Source organism: Corapipo altera, unplaced genomic scaffold (assembly GCF_003945725.1).
Source record: "Corapipo altera isolate COAL_440 unplaced genomic scaffold, ASM394572v1 2, whole genome shotgun sequence".
Taxonomy (NCBI): domain Eukaryota; kingdom Metazoa; phylum Chordata; class Aves; order Passeriformes; family Pipridae; genus Corapipo; species Corapipo altera.
In genome coordinates, this window is record NW_020884890.1 from 597,139 (window position 1) to 613,659 (window position 16,521).

Genomic DNA, 16,521 nt, shown 5'->3' on the forward strand with positions numbered 1-16,521 from the left:
TAAAACATCTAAACATTTCTAAAATGTACTGTTGGGTTTGAACAGTGAAACCTGTGAAACCTGAATTTATATGAAAAACAGCAACATAATTCTGCTTGACAACAGGGCAGTCACATGCGTTTAGTTGTCTGGGAAGTTTTTGTTTCTGAGGACAGGGATTGTATCTTCTGGGTGTGGTCTCTGAAAGCCCTGTGATGTCACCAAGGAGTCATTGTGACACCTGTGACAACAAGCCTTTTGGAGGCATAGGGCAGCCCTAAAGGGCCTCAGTCCCTGGCCTCCTCTGTCGGGGACAGATGTAGGTAGGGAGACAAAGGACCCCCATCACATTGGGTGCCTTCTGAGGGCACAGAGAGAATTTGCTAGACAAGGACACTGGCAGGCCCTGGGGCACATCTGTGCCTCCTTGGGGAGTAGTGAACACCATCGGGGGGGCACTGGGCTTCTTTTGTCAACCCTCAGGGGACAAGGACCCTAACCCGGGCAGGTCTGACAGTATTCAGTGCCAAACACTACAGGAGAAGCTAAGGAGTATGGATCACAATGTGGGCCAAACCCTGAGGGCTGAACAGGACTCCTCAGGGAGGAGCCAGCGCCGCCAGCGGGGGCGCCGAGTTGCTTTCATTGAACCGCAGGGTACAAGGAGCAGATCCCCACTGAGGTCCTGCAGCATTTGGTGCCAAACACTGCGGGAGAAGCTAAGGAAGATGGAACGTGATGAGGGACAAGCCCTAAGACTCCAACGGGACATCCCAACCTCCTCAGGGTGGAGTAAGCGCCGCCAGCGGGGCCACCAGGTTTCTTTCACTGAATCACAGGTGACAAGGAACTGAACCCCGTGGAGGTGCCACAGCCCTGCTGAGCACAGGGCCTGGTAGCACACCCTACCAAGAAGGGTACTACTGTATACTTTGTTATTAGTTTCAGCAATGATACTACTTTACACAAAAACCAGCTCCTACTAAAAATTGCAAAAATAAAGTCAAATCTAATGCTCAAGATTGGGGCTAAGAATCTATTCTCCATCACAAAATGCATCAGAAAATCCTAAAGAGACCTGTGCAAGGCTTTTTTAGGTTAAGAGGATAACAACTGTGAAACATGAGTGCTGGTTTTGTCATCCTGTTTTATGTAACATTTTTCTATAAAATGCATTACTGAACATTTTGTGTGGTCGTGCCTTTGCTCCCTGTATTGCATTTCCACAGTATGATTTCTCCTTCCTGCCCTGGTACAAATGACCCCAATGGCTTATAAGAAATTCTCTTATCCTTCCACATCATCTGCTTTCTCATGCTTTACTCCAAATATCCCCCAGAATAACTTCTCCTGTTACTTACCACTCTTCTCACAAGGTGGCAGTGAAAAGTGAAGTAGATTTACAATTACTTTGTCTCAAAAGCACTGCCTTTAATGCCAATCCTAATCTAATGCTTGGTAGCAAGCCTCTGAAAACCTTATTTTCTTCTCCTTTTTCCTTAGAGTCTTTAAAAACAACCTCAAAGACTTCATAGAGAAATTTTTCCCCATGGCATGCCCTGTGCAGAGACTCACATTTAATATCCACGCTGACAGTACCTGCTACAGGCTTTTCAGATCATGGCCAAAGATTACTGAAGTCACTGAAAAACAGTGGTGTATGAAGAACACTGTTACTTTCAAGTAAGACTGGTGCAAAGAGGAGCTTTCTCAAAAGACAGAGGTGATACAATACATTAATTATTGGATCAAGACAAACTGTATTCAATTTTTGTATTTAACTACAGTCGACCTCTACTCTGTACACTCCTTGTGACACTACATGACTAGGACCACCACAGAACAGAAGCACTAAGACACTGTGGTGAAGGAATTCAGACGAAGATCAAGCTGCCAAGTTGCTGACTCACAGCACTGATGTGAGTTGCTATAAGTTGTGGCCTGCCAACCAACTGGGAAATGTCCAGTCACCTGCAACGCACGCTATGAAAACAGAACTAATGCTTTTAGAGAGATGTTTCACTTATTGCAGCCCTTATGCTTTTGTTTTTCTTGTATGTTTTCTGTGCAGTCCTGATTAAAAAAAAAAAAAAAAAGATTTGAAGGCTTCATGGATGCCTTCATGAGGCAAACCTGACTCTTCATGAACATACAGGACCATTCAAACCTTCCCATATCAGGCAACCTGGAGGTACTTTCTGAGCTTGCATGAGAGTGTTTTGAGTCACAGAACCACAGAATGAGTGAGGTGGGAAAGTACCTCCAGAGGTCATCTGGTCCAACCTTCCCTGCTCAAGCAAAGACACTGAGAGATGGTGGCCCAGGACCATAGCCACGCACCTTTTGAGTATCATCTCCAAGGAGGGAGACTCCACAAGCCCTGGACATCCTCTGCCAGTGCTTGCTAACCCTCACTGTAAAAAAAGGGTTTTCTGCTCTTCCATGTTTCAGTTTATGCCCATTGTCACAGGGCACCCCTGAAAAGAGCCTGGCTTAGCCTCTGCACCCCTACTTCAGCTATTGATATATGTTGGAATAAATCCTCTCCAGAGTCTTTTCCAGGTTGAACAGCCTGGAGGAAACACTCTCAACCCTTTCTTGTAGGAGATGCTCTACTCCCTTCATTGTCTTTGTGGACTTTTGCTGGCTGCTCTCTAGTTTGTTCACCTCTCCTTGTACTGGGGACCCCAGTAGTAGTAAGAGTACTCCAGCACTCACCAGCACTAATCAGAGGGGCAGGATCACTTCCCTCGACCTGCAAAATCCACTGAGGAGTACAAAATGCCTTGAGATGGCTTATTTCTAAAACAGAACATAAGCTGGTTATGAATGATGAAACCTGTGAATTTATATTAAAAATAGGGCCAAAAATATTTTTTTTTAATGTATCTTCTTGAATACAAAATATTGACAACTGTGGTGGTGTAATTTATTCACTAGTTTCCTTCCTCCTCTACAAATGCATGCAGAACCCCAGAGAAGCAGTGCTGGCATACTGAGAAAGCACAAAAATTTTTCTCTGGCTAGATTTGAGTGAGACTGATGGTCAGACTGCAGACAAAGTTGAACTGGGAAAAAAAACATTTCTTTTTCTTTTTTTCTTTTCCTTTTCCTTTTTCTTTATACTTTTTTTCTTTTTCTTTTTCACATCTCTCTCTTCAAACCTTGAAACTTTTGTTTAGTGCTGCTCAGTACTCATGTTGTTCTGAAGGGATTCAGTTATACTGCCTGTGAAAGCATTAAGGTTGCTGTCAAGATATGGCCCTAGAGCAATGCCAGTCTGGGCAATAGTATTTGTCTTTATTCAGAGAGGTCAAGCTCTGTATCAGAAGCAGCTGTAAAAACCTTTGTAGTTAAGTGTACATCTACACATGTGACAGCTGTCTCCAGGGGAATGCTGTAAAGATGTGTGTAAGTCATTATCTGATCAAGGAAGTGAATGCCTTTGTTACTGTCTCTTTTTTTTGGAAAAAAAATAAAATTCTTTGTCTTTGAATTTTTATATCCATTAGAGCAGAATTTATCAACTGTCCATATGTGTATAGCATCTTTCAATTTTGCTGCAACTACTAACAAAACATAATACTGCTGTGTCATGGTTTAACCCCAGACAGCAATTATGTACCATGCAGCCATTCACTTACCCTGCATCTTCTCCTCCATTACATTGGTGGGATGGGGAGGAGAATCAGGAAAAGGTAAAACCTGTGGATTGAGATAAGAACAGTTTAATAATTCAAATAATAATAACCACAACAATAATAACAATACTAATAGTAATGAAAATGGAGACAACAAAAAAGAGAGAGTGGAATAAAACCTAATAAAGAGAAATGATGCACAATGCAATTGCTCACTACCTGCTGACCGATGCCCATCCAGTCCCTGAGCAGCAGCGATTGGCACCTCCCAGCCAAGTCCCCTCAGTATATAGTCAGAATGTGATGTTCCATGGTATGGAATATCCCTTTGTCCAGCTTGAATCAGGTATCATGGCAATGCTGCCTATCAGCTTTTTGTAAGGCTCCTCATTGGCAGACCATGGAGACACTGAAATGTCCTTGACTTTATGCCAGCACTGCTCAGCAACAACTAAAGTGTCTGTGTGTTATCAACATCATTGTCACAATAAATCCAAAACATCCCAGTGGAAACCTATACAAGGACACATTATAAAAGAATGGAACAAGTCATGTCAAATTGTAATTGTTGAAAAATAAAACTGTTCCTGACCCTTCGCTGAACAAGCAGTCTTCTCTGGATATCCCTCAGGCTGACCTGCTCTCCTGTAATCCACTCCACTCCTCACAGGGTTAGGTAATTGGACAGAATTGTCAAAGATGCAAGTAAAAATTTGGACCATTCTAAGAATGAGGTAAGGAAGGAAGCACCATTTTTTTTTCTGTTAATTTGATTTCCAGGGCTAATGTTCACCCTGAATAGGATGAGCCTTTGGTCAGAGCCTGAGCCAGGACCATTTAACCCTGGCTGGAGTGGAGCGTCCCTTTGAGTTGTAAGGGTTGGCTCCCCACTTCCTGTGTTTTGCACTGACCTAGGCTCCAGGTCTGTTGTGTTAAAGCACCTTTCAGAGTCTGGGGAGTGGTGCCTCTGGCAGTGTAGGCAGAGCTAAGAGACTGAGAGGCATCCCAAACCATATATCATATTGGTCAGGTCTTCTTTCTTTATTCAAATACACGTTCAAATCATCTGCTTTCAACACACAGAGAAATGCTTTGTGAGTCATCAGTTGTCCTTTTTTCCCCACAAGGCTGTTTCTCTTGCTCCTGTATTCAGAAACAAATGGGTTGCCTGTAGCATAACTTTGTCATCATTGATACATTCAATACCAGACATGCGGGTAAGGTTTTTTCAAAGTGCTTAGGAAAGCTGTGAGTCAAGTTCTATTGATTCACAGGAAAGTTGGGTGCATTATTTATGGGTGCTTATGAAAAGCCCACTTATGGACTAGAAAACTGATTTATGTTCATAAAACTCCACTCTTTGCAGACACAATACAACTTAAAAGAGCATCTTAATGGAGTCTAGCTAGAACCTGAAATCAATATTTCATTTCTCTTAAAGAGAGCCTTTGCTTTCTAAAAGACACAAAAAATAGTACCTAGAATAAGGAAGCAAGAGGTTCTGCCTGATAACGTCATGCAATCCTTCATCCACTAGAGTTACTGTGTGACACCACTTATTTTCTTTACTTTGCACTTTACAGTGTGCTTCCTTTTGATACCAACAAATTCCTGTTCATAATTAAGCACCTGATTTAAACTTAGAGGTACACAATTTTGTGTATTAATTTACCTACAGGTCCTTGCATTAACGGTGGAAATTTAGACTGGCTTGCTCCATGGTCAGCTTGATGTGTTCACCTCTTAGCTCTCCTGTGATCCATGACAACAATTGTGATCTTCTACAGAAGATGGCAGGTAACCATGTATTTTGTATTCATGTGTGGAGGTGTATGTAAGACTGGTTAAAATGAGGAATAATAAAGGAAATGTGACCAATGCTTTGAACATTATTGTGCATATAAGACTCCTTGTGGATTAGGTATCATCTCACACTTTCTCTCTATTCCTATTTTGACTTGGCTAGGCATAGGAAACCCGTATGTCCTAGATTCTTCCTCCTTTTTACTAATCACCTTCACTTGCCAGATACATACTTCTTGAAATTATTATTGTGCCTGCTTTTAGAAATTCTTGTCCTAAGAAGGAGTGAGATTGATTTCCACATAAATGTAGTGTCCATCCGTCTAAGCTTAGTGTGAGGCTGAGAAAGAAGATGAATATGCATGCAAAATCCACAGTGATTTATAAAGTTCTGAGTGTGATCTGAGAGATCGGAATTGTTTATTATGTGAACCTGAGGCACAAAAAATTGTTTAAGATTATAACCATTCAGAAAAAAATCTTTTCATGTAGGATTTCATTTTCCAAGTGAAATGAAACTTTTCACAAAATGAACTGTATGGAATAAGTTACTAAAAAAAGAATAATATTTTCTGAGCCCGGAGTAGCACTTTGTTCCCTTTGCAATTTCTTACGGTAAATCCCATACATGCAATTCTCACAATGATAACAGGGCATGGGGATTTAACTTCCTTTTCCTTTTTTTCAATAAATAAAGCTCCTTACTACAGAGAGGTATAGAGAGTCCTTCAAAATGGTTAATACAGGCTTATTGATTACCAGTAAACATTGTAATACACCGATTTCTTTCCAAACAGTTACTTATAGCTAGATTTCTATTTCCTTTAGATTCCACAGAGGCACTGGCATTACATTTCAAGCTGTGATTTTTATTTTTAGAATGGCAGTAAGTTTCATTAGCAGTTTGTCCAGACTGGCTGTCATTCTGCCTGAGCTGAAAGGAACTGAACAAATGAAGTCATTCAATTCATTAGTTTCTTTACCTGTGCATCATTTAAAATGGTACTGGCTTGTTGAGCTTTATTTAGCTTGACTGCAGCTTGCACTCGATATAGTTGCAATGGGAAGACAGGAATAAATGTAATGTTTCAAAATTAAAGCAGCATTCATCTGTTGCACGCTTTAGCAGCTATGTCTTGCTAAATCCTGCAGTTAAATAATTGTTACATATCAAAGATTCAAGAGATAAATGTAAACCATAAATAAATTTAAAAAAATTGGATTTTTTTTTATTTCAAAAGCTTTTGGTTTACATACAGACCGTGTACTTCAATGTGAGCTCTGCAATCCCTTTAAAAATGGTAAAAATTACATGAAACCCTCCCATGGTCACTTGATTTCAAGAACATAAAACACTTGCTGCCTCCAGGATGTGAAATATAAAACTTAAAGACATGTAGCATATTTATTCCTTAGACTCAATAAAGATAGCATTCTGCGTGTTAGTGAATTTGGTATGTTCATTAGGAAATACTGTAGTATGTTGTGGCAGTTTTAAGTTGACTTCTGTTCAATAGTTCTTGGCATTTCCAGTTATTCTAGCATTAAGTGATTGAAAAACAAGAAACTACTTTTTATGGTTTTGCCTATTTTGAATGGTATCACACTACCTTCAAGGCCAGTTAAAGGTGATGCACCACTACTAGGAGTTCTTATATGCTTATACCTAGTGGAAGTCTTCTTACTAGAATAGAAAAGGTCTTTTTTAACCACCATGATTATATCTTTCCTATAAAAATATAATAACACTTTCCTATAAAAGTATAATAATCAGAGTTGGGGGTTTCATTCCCATCTCAGTGTAATAAAGTTATCCCGTAACAGCTGGCTTTAGGCAGCAAGCTGAGTTACATTTCAATTTAGAAACTAAATATATAGTCCAGCTGTCAACCTGAAAACCTTGGAATTTGTCTCCATCAGCACTGTTTGTGCCACTCTGAGGAAGTTTCCACATTTTTCAGCACTTTGGTTTTGCACATATAGAAAGAAATAGTTACACCCCTACCTCATGGTGCACAAATACATCTCAGGTTATAATCCTTGCCCATAATAACAGTCCTGGTTTATTTTGCAGAGGTAATATAAGTCCAAATGATTCTGCTGCCATCCAACTAAGCATAATTTTTCTCACTATTCTTGCTTTGACAAAGTAGAAAAAAATACAGTAACATATATAAATCCAACAGCTCTTACATCTAGTAAAGAGAGGTGTTTTTTATTTAGTATATATTTAAATATTAAACATTTGACACCTTACTTTCATCTTCAGTCAAGGTCTAACAATGCATACTTAAAAAATATTCAACAGAATGAATGAAACAGGGAATTGCCAAAAGCCACTAAGGGACTCATTAAGATGTATATCCTCTAACTTTCAAAATTCTTGGTTAGGAACATAAATAAAAAGTTCTGAAACACAAGAACGTTTTATGAGAAAACTTGTACTGGTTCAAATGGATTTTGTCTCCAACAAAGGCAGTATTATGTGCTTTGGAGGAATATATAGCTATTTACACATTTTAGGTGAATGTATTTTTGAGAATTTATTGACTAATATTTTTGGATATAGAGCTGGCTGTCTAAGAATTCTATAATCCCAAATAAATTTCTTAATTCTGTCTAATTAAATGTATCAAATTACCAAAGGCCAAGTATATAAACTTCAGAATATCTTGAAGATATTTAGAAGTTTTAATGAATAAATCTTTGTAAGGTACAGAAAAATGAATGTTATTTTAAAAATGGATGAAGAAAAGTGACTCATGTTCTGTCATACAGCAGTTTGGTAGAAAACAGAGGATTCTGCTGTATTGATATGGGCAAGTACACCATCAGTAGAACACCCCTGGAATTGATTTGGCAATTAGAAGAAAAATAGTCAGACCTCATCACGTATCTTTACCTTTATTAGGGCTGTGTTTTCTTAAACAGTCCTTCTCTAGAACACCACTCCTGTTGCAGATTTTACTTTGATTTCCTAAGGAATTAATTCGAATCTTTCCTTAATAAGTTGTTGCTAGCTGTAGCCTAATTAAATGGTAGAAGACTCACAGTGAGTGTCATTAAATATGTAGGAACTTAATCTAGAGATGCAGGTACAGGCAAACCTTATTTTTCTCCCTGTTAGGGTTGAAGCATCCCTTAGTGCACAATGGATAAGCCATACTGGGGGAAAACTATTAAAAATGCCTCAAGATCTTTCCTTGAGTATTTGCTGAACACAAATTTTAAGCACTCTTCCTCCCCAAAAAACCACTCCAAAACATCCAAAGAAATTAAATGTCCTTAATTCTACTGTTCACATCTAGTCCACCTGCACAGATATTTTTGTGAGGGAGCTCACTGAGGTTCTACCCGGCATCCCAGCATTTGCATTTAAACAATAAATCATGGCACAGTAATTCTGTGGACAGAAGCCTGTTGGTGGGTTAAGCCCAATCAGCTGCCTTGATCCCTCTCATTTTACTGTTTCAATCACTTCCCATCCTACCAATCAGACATTTGAAGAAAAATCCCAGAGCTATTTTAGATACCTGATCAAAGTTATGTTCAGTAGACTTGTTTCAAATATCATTTGCTTTTTCCAGCCATGCACATCTTCAGTCACTGTGTCCCTTCTGCAAGCTCTGTTAATCCATTTCCATATAGTTATCCTTCTTACTGCATTTTCCCCCCAGTTTCCCTTAGTTCAGAATCCATCACATGGCTGTCGATCACTCTCTGCTAAGAAAATCCAATTGTGCAGCAAAAAAGTGCACCAGTGAACTGAACTGCTGATTGAAATAGTACTTATTTGGAACAACAGTATTTATTAAGGTTTATTCCTGTGTAAGAATCATTAACCTAGGGAGGCAGTTTTTAGAAGACTAACATCATGCACTGCTTGCTCATGCTCTGAGCTGCCTTCCCATGTTTCTTCTAAGGGAAAGTTAATGTGGATGTGTAGGTGTGAGGTTTCCAAATTGTGTAAGGCAGATATGTGTTTTTATGTGGTACAGGCCAGTGTGGCTGGTGCACTTACCAGAGTGTATCAACAGTGCTGCTGCTTCACCCTTAACAGTTGCCTCAGGTTTGAGAAAATTACTTGGATTTAGTACTTTGTAGTTTTTTTGGCATCTGAAAAGTAGATAGATCTGAACCATATGACTGTGAAAGTACAGACGTCTCTCTTCCAGACTGCATCTGTTTCAGAAGTGTTTGTTTTTTTCTGAAAGACATGACCAGGTGATATTTCTAGTCATTGCATTTCCCTCTTTCATGTACAGTGCTGAGTTGTGCTGTTGCACCTGTTGCAATTTTCCTAAGGATCCCAAATGTTCAAGTGTCTATCCCTCTCTTCAAGTTTGCCTAGGAACTATCCAGACTAGCGACAGTGAGTGGAAGATTCTTCTTTTATACAGCACCCTGTTGCAAAGAGCTCCTAAGCCAATCTGAGCATTCTGGCACACCCTGGCTGCTCTGAAGAGTACTACGTGGTAATGCGAGAACCTTTCACTTTCGATTGTCCCAAAATCAGCGTCCTGCAAGCCTGTTTATGGCAAGTATAAAGGATGTAGCTGCAAAAAAACTAAATACAGGCACCTACCTGAGTGGGAGAGAGCAGCACTCCTTTCCTCCACTCAGCTGGTGGCTCCCACTCCTAGGGCAGGGAGGAGGCGGGCTGCTGCGTGCTCTGAAGGCATACTCTGTACGGCCAGCCAAGCTGCGCAGCCAGGCTCTGCCCACCTCCGGAAAGGTGGCATCTCTGGGAGGTACCGAGCCAGCCAGCAACATGATTACACGCTTCCTCACTGGGTTTTGACCATAGGCCCAGGGGGCTGAACACCCCTACTTGTATTAAAAGCACAAAAAAGAGAAAATTTTGCGCTCTCTGTTCTTGCGCTGGGGAATTTGGCTTTGATGGAGATAATATTCCTCTCCTTTCCAGTAATGAGTAATATAAAAGATAAATGTTTTGATGGGGCGTTTTCTTTCCCTCCTCTACGCTCCCCCACTGTTTAGTAAAAAGTAATTATTTCTTTAGAAAGGATGTATTTGACAATCAGTTAAATAAAAAAGTATTTGTAAATATAACTATAACTAATAAAACTAATAAGAGAAGAAAATATACTAAGGAGGGATTACTGAGTATTTACTGTTTCCTATGCTTCTTCCTAATGCACCTGTACTAAATCCTGCCAGAGACAAGAAGCTGCAATAGGCAATCTGCTGGGTCCATTAAGAACATTAAAAAAATAGCATATGGGATCGTTAAGTGATCTTCCATTATACATTTCCTGTGGCAGAGAGAAGCTCATACATTCATCCTGAGCACTGGTTTCTTTTTATACCTGTGAAAGGATTATTCTTTTGAATAAAACGTGAGTGGGAAAACTTCATTGGCTTGGATTATAGCATTTTCTGCAGCATGAAACATGAGTCGAATTCTGTCAGTGAATAATGGTCTAAAGGTTTTAACAAATGTGGAAAAATATTCTTCCTAATTAAAAAAAAAAAATATGTGAAGCTCTTTGTTTCTGTAATGAAATTGCCATCAGGACAAACACATTAGAAGTACAGAAACCGAATTCGCATTCAAAGAGCAGTAGCTACCTGCATGCTATTAAGATAAGGAAATAATATGCTTCCAGCTGAGTGACTGTACTTCTTTATGATCCATTAGGCAAGCAGAATTTACAGCTCATTCCAAACTACTTGTAATTCCAGTAAAAAAAGCAAAATATGATGTCAAAACTGGGGAGTCATAGATGGCCTTAGCCCAGCACAGGAACAAACATATATGGGACTAACAGTAATAGAGAATATTGCTTCACACCTCAAGGATGTTTAATTCAAGTAACAGTCTTCAGAACATTTGGGATGGCAATATGATTCATTAGTTACACTGTACAAGCACTATACTGTACTACACTGCATGAGAAATGTTATGAATCTTTAAGAAACACAAAGTGAGTTGTGCTAAAAGGACAGAACTGAGCAGCTGGGAACATATGCTCTAGACCGAGAAATAAATGCTGAATTTTAAAACATACAAAAGATACTTGTAAAGCACACACATTTTAGTGGAAAAGCAATGCAGGAAACAAGTATTTCCTGTAATTACACTAGTAACCTACTGGTTTTAACTTGTGTGTTCTTTGTTCTTTTTTTTTTTTTCCTTTGGATAGAGTTTTTCTCAGAATCAGAGAAATAAGCTGAGAATCAGAAAGTCTGTCTCATTTTTCCTCCCCGTTTTGAGGCAAGACTGGTTGTATCTAAACTATTCCTGACAGATCCCTGCTAAGTTCTTAAAACCTGCAGAGGAAGATGCAGCACATTATCACTGAGCAATCTACTCCAGTACTTACCTGTCTTTCCCATTAGATCTCTTTCCACCTGTCTGATGTACACCTCCAATGCTGCATTTCTAGTCCATACTACTTGTCTCATTCTCAGAAGATATGAAAAAAGCTTATTCCCTTCCTTTTTTTTTTTCCCCAGCATCTTTTTAAGCTTGCTATCATGTTCCTCCATGGTTTTCTTTTCTCCTGAGAAACCAAATCACATTTTCATGTTTCCACATTTACTGTCTAATAATTCCTATGAGCTCGTCTTTTGGATTGTAACATTCACAATTAGAAATGGGGGTCCCAGGGAGGCCATATTGGTGCTGAGAAGAACAGAATGATTACTTCCTGTGATTCACTGTAAACAATTTTGTTTTTATTTTTCAGTATTTCAGTAACATTATTTAATTATGATTGATTTTTTTGTAAACAGTCATTACACAAATTCTTATTTACACTAATACTACATGCCATTGACAGCTATGTGTAGCTTATTTTTGGTTGTCACTTTTTCCTGTCTAGGACTGGGGGTTCTTTGGAGGGTTTTTTCAGAGGGTTTTTTCTACTGTTAGTTTGTTTGGAGATGTTTGTTTGGGTTTTTTTTAGTTGCTGTCATTGTTTCATTTTGTTTCAGACAGTTTCTCCTATTTGTCAAGACGTTTCATTCTAATCTTCCTTTTACAATAACCTTACAGCCCCACATGGCTTTTTACACATTTAATGCATAGTATTTTGTTCAGGACCCTAATGAAAATATTTAAGATTATAGAACCCATAAAAATCTCCCAATAGTACTATATTCATCCTTTAACTTCTAACCTATTGAAAAATTTTCTCCAATTGCTTATCTGTTTTGTGGGAAGCTAATCAGGAGTTTATTTTTGGAAGAAGCCAAGCAAACATCCTGTTGGACAAGGTCAAAAGTCCTATTCAATTCAAAATATCTGTTTTCACCCAACTAGCAGGTTTGTTGCCGTGTCCTAAAAATTTAATTGCTTCAACAGGATTTTTTTTTTTACAAACCCATACTGATTATTGCTTATTAGTTCAATGTCTTCTAGACGATAAGGAGATTTTTCAGGTTTCTTTTTTTCTTATATTTCTTTGAGAATTGAAGTTGCAATGATTTCAGTAGCTTTTAGGCCTCTTCTATTGTTTGGTCTCTCTTTTTCTCTAGGAATTAAACACTTCATGATGTTACGATCAATGTCTACCATGTTGCCAGTTTTCCAAAGTTATTCAGACCTGAAGAAGACATTATTCTTTGGGTCCTGTCTTAACTTCCTGGATCTAAAGATATGTCCTGCTTACCTGTTGTATAGTCTTATTCTCTTTCTTCAGTGAGTCAGAAGTTAGAAACCTGTCATTAATATCAAAGCCTATCTGTCAGATGACTGTGCTAACACTTTTTCCCTTTTGTTCTTTTCTAAAGGCTTCTTCCACTTGATCTTGTTATTTTAGAAACCAACAATAGACCATACCTGACAGCAATACTGTTGGGCTTTTTCTTTCTATCATCGTGCGGAGATCTAATGAGTTTAACTGTCATCAGAGCTTGGATTCAGGGAAAGTGCATATGCCCTTGATATAAAAAATTGTACCTCTTCTTTCTGTTTCTTAGCAGGTGGCATTATTCTTCATCAGCATTCAGGTTCTAGAAATGATCAACTGAGTGATAACTTTTATGCTAAAATAACATTGCTTAAATACACACATTTTTGTTTGTGTTATTTTGCCATAGTTGTCATTTCAGTGTAGGAGCATCTAAAATGTTGCTGATACTGCTGAATATTTTCCTATCTAACCAGTTTCCCATTCACTAGAGATTTGTATGTTCATTATGCTGATAAGCTCCTGATCTTCCTTGAAACTCGTTTACCTAATTCAATCATCCAGATTCTCCCACTTAATCAATCTAATACAAGATACCTATCACACCAGGTGACCTTCCTGACATTTTTTCTTGGCAGGAAAGTGGAAGACACATTTTGTGGAAGCACAGACCAGGATATAATCTGAGGATTATCACTCTAACACACCGAAGGCATTCTGACAATACAGCAGTACCCAGCCAATTTGCTTCTTTCTTCTGGAGTCTTTGCAAACTTGAATGTTTGCTTCATATGTTATTGTTGAAGGATCAGTAAATACAAAAAAGTTAAATGCGTGTCCTCAAAACTACTGAGAAGGAATTGAAGGCAGCCTAGGTAAGCACTCAGATGGAAAAGTGTAACATCATGAACCACACTGGAATTGTTATCATGAAAGACTATTTTTTATATGAGGCTAGAGGGAGAGAATTGTTTTTTCCTCAGGAAACTATGAATCCAGATTAGTCTTTCTTCATGACAATAATAGGGATTACTGCATTAAAGTAAGTGCAGTACTTTTTGGTTTTGAGAACAAAACAATGTAAACAAAATGTAATAGATGTAAAAAAAAAAGTAACAGAACCTGTGGTCTGATCATATTTAACTCCTCGTTGCAAAATAGGAGCACAAGCATAAAATAAGACAGCAGGTCTGATTGTCATTTTTTATGTCATAACTGATAACACTGAATATAGCCAAGGAAAATGGATAGTAGAATTAACAAGAGCTACTTGTAACTGATGAAGAATACAATGTAAAACATTCACTGACATTATATCATACAGAAAATATGCTTCTTTATTGGAAATAGAGGTCAGTGCAGTAATAATTTCAAACAAGCTAATCTATGTCTTAAAACCTCTGAAATCTGTCATGCTTTCATTGATGCCAAGGTCAAAGATAAGGGCTGTGATCAGCAGGCATACATCAAAAGTACAAATTACTGCAGCCACTTACTGTAGTGATTTCTGAATAACTGCTACCATCACTGGGATATAGGTCAAAATAATTATCATTTTTAGCCCCTTAGATAGCTGTTATGTTACTAAGTATGTCTTATTTATCTAAGAGCCAGACGCAAAAGCATACTTAGGACTTAGAGGAAAAACAAGCAAGGAATATGAATCAGTGGTTAGAGCTCTTAGATGGTAAGGTTGAGTCTTGTATATAGGTCAAGCTCCCATAGTCATTACTATTTCTTGTTTCTCATCTACTCTTAGTGCAAAATGTATCCCAGAGAGAATCAGGGCACCTTGATTCTTGCTCCCTCTCCCTCTTATCACCGCCACCCACTTTTAGCTCTCCAGAACAGGATCTGCAGTTGAGAGCAGAGATGTCTGACTGTAGAAACTTGAGGCTCACTGTAGTCCACTGAGTGCTCTCCACTTCCTCATCCAGGGACCCCAACGAGAGGGATGAAATATGCACATCTATAAAAAGCCTTTCCACTCAAGGAAAGCCAGGTAACAGGGCAGTGCAAAGTGTTGGTGCCTAAATCCTTAGTTTAATAGGGAGGGAATAGTGCTGTCCCAGCACTGCAGGGAGCTGAAAAGCATTGGTTTGTTACAAGCTCTAAAGGCAACATCTCAATTTTACAAGTAATGTTAATCAGGAAGCTGTTAGGGGAAAGGGCTAAATTGTTATTAAAAATCACAGAAGGATATGTAATTAAATTTGAATGAAAAGACTTCTAACTAACCACAGGGCTTTGATCCAAGTCCTTACACTGGTTACAAGTTGTGGCAATTACTTCGTATCTTCCCAAAATGTAAAGGCACAGTGAAGACTTTTCTCTGACATCACAGAGAAGAATAAATTAAACAAGAGACCAAGATCAGTACAGGATTTCAGTTGAATTTGCATTTAGGCTCCAAAATCAATCCTGAAAATGTCTTTTGCAGCTGCTGCTGGACACTGAAGTTACTTAGGTAAGACAAAGACTTTGACTTCTCTGGGCAAACCGAACTGCTGAACTCTTTAACTAACAACCACCAGAAGGTCTGTTTCTGGTTACTTGTGGTATTGTCTTTGCTGACAGGATTGAGGGGTTGGGTGCCTGGATCCCATGTCTCCTCCTGCTCTGCAGCTGTACAGAAAGGGCCCAACACCCTGGTCCAACAGGTCACCAGCCTCTGAGCTGCTGCCGGAGCACCACATGTGTTGCACACATGCATAGGATTGGCATTCAGATATAATCGAGTGATATCTCCACCTGGGGAGGGAAAGTTGACCTGACTGTAAGAGGAAGATATGACTTTCTGTCCTAAGAGTTTGAACAGTCATTCCAGAACAAGCAGCCCCAAAACCAAGATCCCATCCTCACAATTTTACATCTCTCATCTGGTGACTTTTTCAGTCACTGGCCAGTGGAATAGTTTCAATAGGAGCAGAGGAACATAGCATTCATATTTTGCTAAAGTCTGATGACAAAAGAGATGGAAAATAGTGGCAAGTTTCCCTTTAGTAAGTAATTTCTGAGTATATATAAAGTGTTAGAGCAGATATCTCCTTTTTTTCTTTTTTTTCTCTTTTTTTTAGGCTTGGCATTTATGCCAGCATGAGAATTTTTCACTAAAGTACAGGAAAACATCTTCTTTATTGAACTTAAATAAGTTTTAATTTTGTAAATTTTTTTTGAGTTTTGCATTTCTCTTGGCCTTTTACAGTATTTCTTTTGGACTTTCTCTTTTTTCATTCAGCTTGTCTGAGAGAGGAGGAGCAAAATTCAAAATTTCCTGGGTTCTGCAAGACATAATGAGAAGAAGCTTTATGAAGCATATTGTTGTCTTGGCTCTCAAGGGAGGCAAGCAAAATCTGTTATCTGTGAATTTCTCTCTATAACATAAAGAAAACCTTAGTTTTTCAGAGGTATGGTATGTAACTAAGTTTAATAAAGCTAGT

At 38.7% G+C, this 16,521-nt stretch overlaps 1 long non-coding RNA gene across 1 annotated transcript; it reads left to right on the forward strand.

The window, feature by feature from the left end:
• The first annotated feature begins 1,226 nt into the window (after positions 1–1,226).
• LOC113947848 lies at positions 1,227–16,237 on the forward strand. The gene is made up of 3 exons (XR_003527905.1): positions 1,227–1,662; positions 13,720–13,956; positions 14,928–16,237. It is a non-coding gene; the product is annotated as an uncharacterized LOC113947848 (long non-coding RNA).
• The last annotated feature ends 284 nt before the right edge of the window (positions 16,238–16,521 follow it).